This window comes from Microtus oregoni, unplaced genomic scaffold (assembly GCF_018167655.1).
Source record: "Microtus oregoni isolate MIOR12 unplaced genomic scaffold, Mior012 000006F_ref0000085, whole genome shotgun sequence".
NCBI lineage: Eukaryota > Metazoa > Chordata > Mammalia > Rodentia > Cricetidae > Microtus > Microtus oregoni.
Window position 1 is genome coordinate 53,469,959 of NW_024543065.1, and position 7,065 is coordinate 53,477,023.

Genomic DNA, 7,065 nt, shown 5'->3' on the forward strand with positions numbered 1-7,065 from the left:
GAAGTGGACAAAGAAAATGGAGATATGGATGGGATGCTAAGCCCCACACCCAAGCCAAGCAGACAGCTAAGATGGAGCAGAGGGTGGCACGTGGGGGCAAGACAGGCTCGATCTGGGCTCTGAGACACTGCAGTCTGGTGAGGTCATCCAAACCGAGAGGCTCTGGCAGCAAAGCTCAAGAGTAGAGCTAGGGACAGGGGCTCCCTTTGCCCAGGGTCCCTGCCTCCCGCCCCCTCCCAACGCACCCCCCCCACCCGGCGGGCTGCCCGGCGGAGGCGACAGATTGAGCGATGAGACGCATTACGCACTTAATCCGCCTGATTGAATGTTTTGCTTTCGCCCAAATTGAAACATTAAACAACACGGGACGAGAAGAGGCGGTCGCAAATCACTCATGAAAGATTCATCTTCTCCCAGGCAGCCGCCACTGCCGCCCGCCTCTGCCGCCGCCCGCCCCAGCTGGGGAAGCTTCTCAGAGTGGGGGTGGGGGCTGGGGCAACACCCCTGCCCACCTTGAGTTTCCCCTTCCTCCCAACCTTCACGGCCCAGGAAGTCCTTCTTATTGTCTGGCCTCCATCCCACAGGTCGTCTAACTTCTGGGCCAGTTGGACAAGGTGACCTTGGTGTTGTCCTTGCCTCGTCCATGGAGAGCCCTTTTCTCATTTATGGGGTTCAGGTAGAGGACTGACAGACATTCTTCAGCTGTCTACCTACATCAGCCCCAGTTCTTGGGGATATGTAAGCTGGAGGAACAGGAGCCTCTTCCAGGGACCTTGGTATGTCTTAGACCCAGAGTAAGGAAGGGTGATGTCTTGATGGCCATGGCGGGAGTCAAGGATGAATGGAAACGGGGTGCAGGGAGTCTGTTCTCTGCCCTCGGCTCAGTATGTCTGTTTGCAGGAACACTTTATGTTTTCTGATCCTGGTTCTGTCTGTGCCACCACCCCATGCCTGTGTGACCTTGTGTGTGTCTATACCTGGGGCCTGAAGGCGCCTGCTGGCCTGGGTCTGAGTGTCACTGTTTCTGTGTGTAGGACTTTGAGTCAGTATGAGTGTCAGGGAGTGACTTGCAGTGGGTGCCCATGTCTGTCGGTCTGTATTCGTCTGTATGTTGTTCCCTCTGGGCTGGTAAACCACTTCTGTGTCTAGGCCTGTTCACATCTGCCCTTGTGTCTCTCTGCTTCTCTCTGTCACTGACCGATGGGACACCTGCTGGGGCCGAAGAGGAGGGACCAGAAAGACAGGGGCAGGGAAAAGGGAGAAAAAAGCAGGGAAAGGAGAAAGACGGAGAGAGAGAAAGACGGTGAAGGCGACGCTGAGCAGGGAGCAGAGAGCAAGTGCAAGGCAGCTTGGGGGGGGGTGGCGTCGTGGCCGGAGCGGGTGATCAATATTCGATTTAGGTTTTAATTCCGGGGCTTTCGGAGCCTGTCAGCCCTGATGTATGAGCTCACACCGGGGCCGCCCAGCCAGCCACCCCACGGATGCCCATGGCCTGGTGGCCTGTCCTGGCCCCAGATTCCTGCCCCTCTGGTAGTGGCAGACCGAGAAGGGGTAGAGGAGTGAACTTGAGCCAGGTTACTCACGCAGCTCATCTGCCTTTCCCGGACCTATATTCCTGCCTTTCCCCAAGCAGTGTTCAGGGAGACAGCGGGGGTCCCAAGGTCCTCACTGTCTAGGGACACCAGCCTGCCAGGCAGCACTGGCCACACACACACACACACACATCCGAACACCACATGCTCACACAGGGAGCTCTGTACACATACACTGTGCACATGCACCAACACACACAACCCAACATACCAGTGTCCGTACACACCGGGACTCAGAACACTCGTGTACACACAAACCCTGACACACGCAATCCAAACATACATGTATCCACATACCCCTGGATTCAAATTCTCATGCATACACAGACTCGGATACATGCATACAAGTCCAGCACACACACATCCACACTCAGGGACACATACACATCTCCACACTGTTCACTTACAGACTCTGACACATATACATGCATCTACATAGAACCCCACTTGGTACTCAGACACAAAAAAGTTCCATGTTGATGGGGGCTTAGAATGATGGAAGATGCCGGGCATCTTTAACCCCATCCCAGCACTTGCGAGGCAGAGGCAGGTGGATCTCTGTGAGTTCGAGGCCATCTGGTCTACAGTGTGAGCGCCAGGACAGCCAGGGCTGCACGCAATGAGACCCTGTCTGGGGAAAAAAAAAAAAAGATGGATACAGCATTCTGACAAGAGCCAGAGCCAAACACTCTAGGACAAACTGACGCCATGACAGATGGAAAAAAGTAGGACCAGTTGCAGAAACAAGGAAGACAGGGAGGACACCAAAAACTCCCAGAGGGCAGAATTCTGCTGGGGGGATGGGGAGCCCCCCTTCTCCACATCCCCCCCAAACCCTGTCTCTCTCTCTCAGGAAGATGGATCCACCACCCTCCCTGATGACAATGCTGTCTGCGCAAACTTTAATTAACACTTTGAGTTAATTAGTTCGAGATCATTTAGGAGTAAAATGTTTTTATTAGGGAGGCTTCGAGCCTGTTGATGGATGGGGCGCGATTCGCTCTTCCGCCTGCGGGGACAGCCGGTAAACAGAAATCAATCAGGGGCCTCCCAACCCAGCCCCTCCAATGCCAAACTCCCAGCCTGGGGCCCAGGAGTCCCAACTCCCAGCCTCCAACTTCCCAGGAACCCAAGACTCTGTTCCCTTAGACAAAAGACTACAGCCTAGCCCTCCTCCCTCAGACCCAGGGGTCCAGGCCCCGCCCTCCTCCCTCGGACCCAGGGGTCCAGGCCCCGCCCTCTTCCCTTGGACCCAAGAGTCCAGACCCAGTCCTCCTCCCTCAGACCCAGGGATCCAGACCCAGTCCTCCTCCCTCAGACCCAGGGATACAGACTCCAGCCCTCTTCACTCAGACTCAGGGGTTCAGGCCCAGCCCTCCTTCCTTAGACCCAGGGTCCAGGCCCAGCCTCCTCCCTCAGACCCAGGCAGCCCTCCTCCCTCAGACCCAGGGATCCAGACCCCAGCCCTCTTCATTCAGACTCAGGGGTTCAGGCCCAGCCCTTCTCCCTCAGACACAAGAGTCCAGATCCAGCCCTCCTCCCTCAGACCCAGAGTTAGACCCAGCCCTCCTTCAGCCCCTGTTCATTGTTGGATCTCCCTAAGCAGCAGGTCCCCGGGTCTCGGGGACTCTTTGGCTCCTAGGATTCTAGCAACCCGGTAGGGTCTCGGCCCAGCCATCGTGGAGGTCGCGCACTGCCCCTCCCGCCGAGGTGACAGCTTCATCAGGTGTCCGCGGGCGGACGGCGGGGGCCGGGTGCGGTGAGGCCCGGCCGGGGGGCGGGGGCTCCGGGGCCGATAAATCTTCATCAGTCGGCGGCGGGGGGGCCATTAGGCGCTAATGGGAAGATGGAGGGGCCTGTCGGCCGTGCGGGCCGGGCCTCATTTGTCCTGCTTCCCGCTCCATTGGCCGCCGCCCCCGCCCCGCCCCTCCCCCGCCGCCGCTGTCGCGCTCTCCCCATTTCCGCTTGCAACCCTGGCGAGGGACTTGGGGGGCACGAGGGGTACCCGCGGGACTGGAGAAAGAGGAAGTTGGATTGCAGGGGCAGAGTTAGAAACGGGGAGGCGGCCTAGGGCAGGGGGGGAAGGGGTGATGCAGCCCAGACAGCTCAGAACCTGGGCGACTCAGGATGCAGGGATTAAAACGTAGGCCGAGGGGTGACGAGAGCGTTGGCAGAGGGGTTCAAACGTGGGCGGAGGGGGGAGACTAGAACTCTGGCAGAAGGATTCGAACTCAGGCGGGGGGCACTAGAACTCTGGCAGAGAGGTTTGAACACAGATGGGGGGACTAGAACGCTGGCAGAGGGGTTCCAACGCAGGCGGGGGGGGCACTAGAACTCTGGCAGAGGTTATGTGTTCAAACGCAGGCGGGGGGGGGCACTAGAACGCTGGTAGAGGGGTTCGAACTTAGGCGGGGCAGAGTAGAAGGTTGTGGGGGGGGGCAACCAAAACCCGGAGTGGGGAATAAGAATGAATCGGGAGGACTAGAACACAGACGGAGAGAGGGAGATGAAATTGGGGAGAAGAGCTATAACTCTGCGAGGTGGGGGTTAGAACACGGGCGAGGGGACTAGAATACTGTCGTGGGGCCTAGAACGCGGGTGAAGGGATAGAAGAACATGGGGAGAAGGGCTACAACTTGGGGGGATAGGATTAGGACGCAGACCGGGGCTGTGTACACACCAGACGGGACCTGCAACGTGATGGGGTGGGGGGGCTGGGACCAGAAGATGCGCTGGAGGAGAGTTAAGAGAGAGGGTCGGATCTCTGGATGTGGCCTCCGGGGCGGGGGCCCGACAGGCGGGCGGGCGGGCAGCATCCCTGGAGGCCGAGGCGCGGCCCCCACCCGCAGCCTTCGCTGCCACCCGCTCCCGGACTCGCGCCCCCAGCGCGTCCACTCTGATTTCTCGGCCCATTTTTCTTCCTCTGCTGTCACTCCAGCACTCGCCCTCCCGCCGCCTGCTGCCCCGCTGCGCTCCGCTTCCCGCGGGAACCCCTGCTTGCAGCCTACGGCTGGGCTGCAGCGCCCCACCTCATCTCACCACTGTCTCTACTGGCGTCTTGTATTCTAGGCATGTGACCCCCCCCCAAGAAAGTCACCCCTAATTGGCCTGTCCCCCTGAATGTTTTGAAGGGTGGGGTGCTGCCTTGGGAACAGCTCCCTGAACTGGCATAGGACCCAGAGGCCCTAATGTCAGATTTCCATAAAAGACTCATTAGATACCCACAACACCGGGTGTGTGAAGCCCTCCTCCCCTGAGAAGCCGGCAGCATCAGGCCTGGGTCTCCAGTTGGGTTATCTCAGGTCACCTCGATAAACAACCACTTCTCTAAGTGTAACCCAGCCTCAGACACCCTAACCAAGGACTCCAGGCCAGTCCCTAAGGATACAGAAATGGTTTTCCAAAACCAGTACCAATAACTTCATGAGTCATCCCTAAACTAGCACTCACTCCCCAAATTAGAATCGAGGCTTCTGAAATGGACAAACAAATTGTGTTTTCCTCAAAGAATCTGCAAGGCCTTAAGGTCAATCCCTCATGGTCTGGCCAAAAGGCACCACCTCCACTCCTCATGGGACCCATTTCAACACACTCAGACTACAACATTCAATTGACACTCCCTAAACCGTGTAACTGAATCTCAAGTGTCAATTCCAAATTTGAACTGGGCCCCATCCAGGGTAAGTGTCCCCCAAAGTAGACATTCTGGTTCCTTAGTCTTTGACACTATGCTAAGATCAGGGGCCCCAAGTGTCCCTGACTCTAGTCGTCTCACTAGATGGTGTTACCTCCAAAGATGACATCGGGGCAAGATCACTAATACCCTAAAAGGCATGTGTGTGGCTTTTGTTTGGTTTCTTCTGTTTGGAGACAGGCTCACAGGCCAGCAATCCTCCTGCCTCAGCCTGCTGGTGCTAGGTTTACAGGTGTGCTCCACCACTTGGGCAATGCCTCTTTTTCTCTCTTTGGCTCTTTTTTTTTTTTAAAGATTTATTTATTTATTATGTACACAGTGTTCTGTCTGCATGTATACCTGCAGGGCAGAAGAGGGCACCAGATCTCATTACAGATAGTTGTGAGCCACCATGTGGTTGCTGGGAATTGAACTAAAGTCCTCTGGAAGAACAGCCAGTGCTCTTAATCACTGAGCCATCTCTCCAGCCCTCTCTTTGGCTTTTTGAAACAGGGTTTCTCTGTAGCTTTGGAGCCTATCCTGGAACTTGCTTGCTCTATAGACCAGGCTGACCTCAAACTCACAGAGATCTGCCTGCCTCTGCCTCTCAAGTGCTGGGATTAAGGGCGTGCACAACCACCACACTAAACATCCAAATTCTCATAACAAGAAGAAGCCTCAGGATGCTTGCTTCAGACTCTGTAGCAGCTGTCTGAATGCTGGTCCCCTCAGAAGATATAACCATGCCCTAATCCTAGAACTTGCTAACTTTGCTATTAGAAGAAGGGTAGCCAGGAAATGGTGGTGGCACACGCCTTTAATCCCTGCACTTGGAGGCAGAGGCAGGTGGATCTTGGAGAGTTCGAGGCCAGCCTGGTCTACAGAGTAAGTTCCAGGACTGCCAGGGCTGTTACTGTTTGAGAAACCTTTCTCCAGGAATGAAGGAGAAGAAAAGGGATTTGCCAAGGTGAGTGAGGTAGACTCTTTTTTTTTTTTTTTTTTTTTTGATTTTTCGAGACAGGGTTTCTCCGTAGCTAGTTCCTGTCCTGGAACTAGCTCTGTAGACCAGGCTGGCCTCAAACTCGCAGAGATCCACCTGCCTCTGCCTCCAGAGTGCTGGGATTAAAGGCTGAGGTAGACTCTTGAGACAAGGTCATCTGGCACCCTCCTTTACACGGATGTCCCATGAGGGACAGAGGAATGCAGGGATGGAGAGAAGAGCTGAAGCCATGTGAAGGTGGGGCCAGAGTGCTGCCTTCACAGACAGGAACACAAGGGGTGTGCCAGGATCTGGAAAAGGCCAGGGAGGCTCCACCCCGGTGCTTTGGGAAGGAACACCGCCCAGGCCCCACTCACCTTGAATCTGGACTTCTGGTCTCCGGAATTATCTAGAGAGTCATTGGTTTATTCCTTGAGATCAGTCATCCATGCTGTAGCCAAGACTATCCTCCAATTTGCAGCAATCCTCCTGCCTCACTCTTCTCAATGTTGGGATTAAAGGTTTGCGCCACCACATCCAGCTGGGAAGAATTCATTTATGTTGTATGAACCAGTGACTGCTGACCTAAAGCCTCTAAAACCATTACAGTAGCAATAAGAAATGGATATAGGGGCCAGAGAGATGGCTCAGTGGCTAAGAGCACTGACTGCTCTTCCAGAAGACCTGGGTTCAATTCCCAGCACCCACATGGCAGCTCTGAAACTCCAGTTCCAGGGGATCCAACACCTTCACACAGACATGCATTGCAAGCAAAACACCAATGCACATAAAATAAAAAAAATAATTTGTTTTAAAAAATA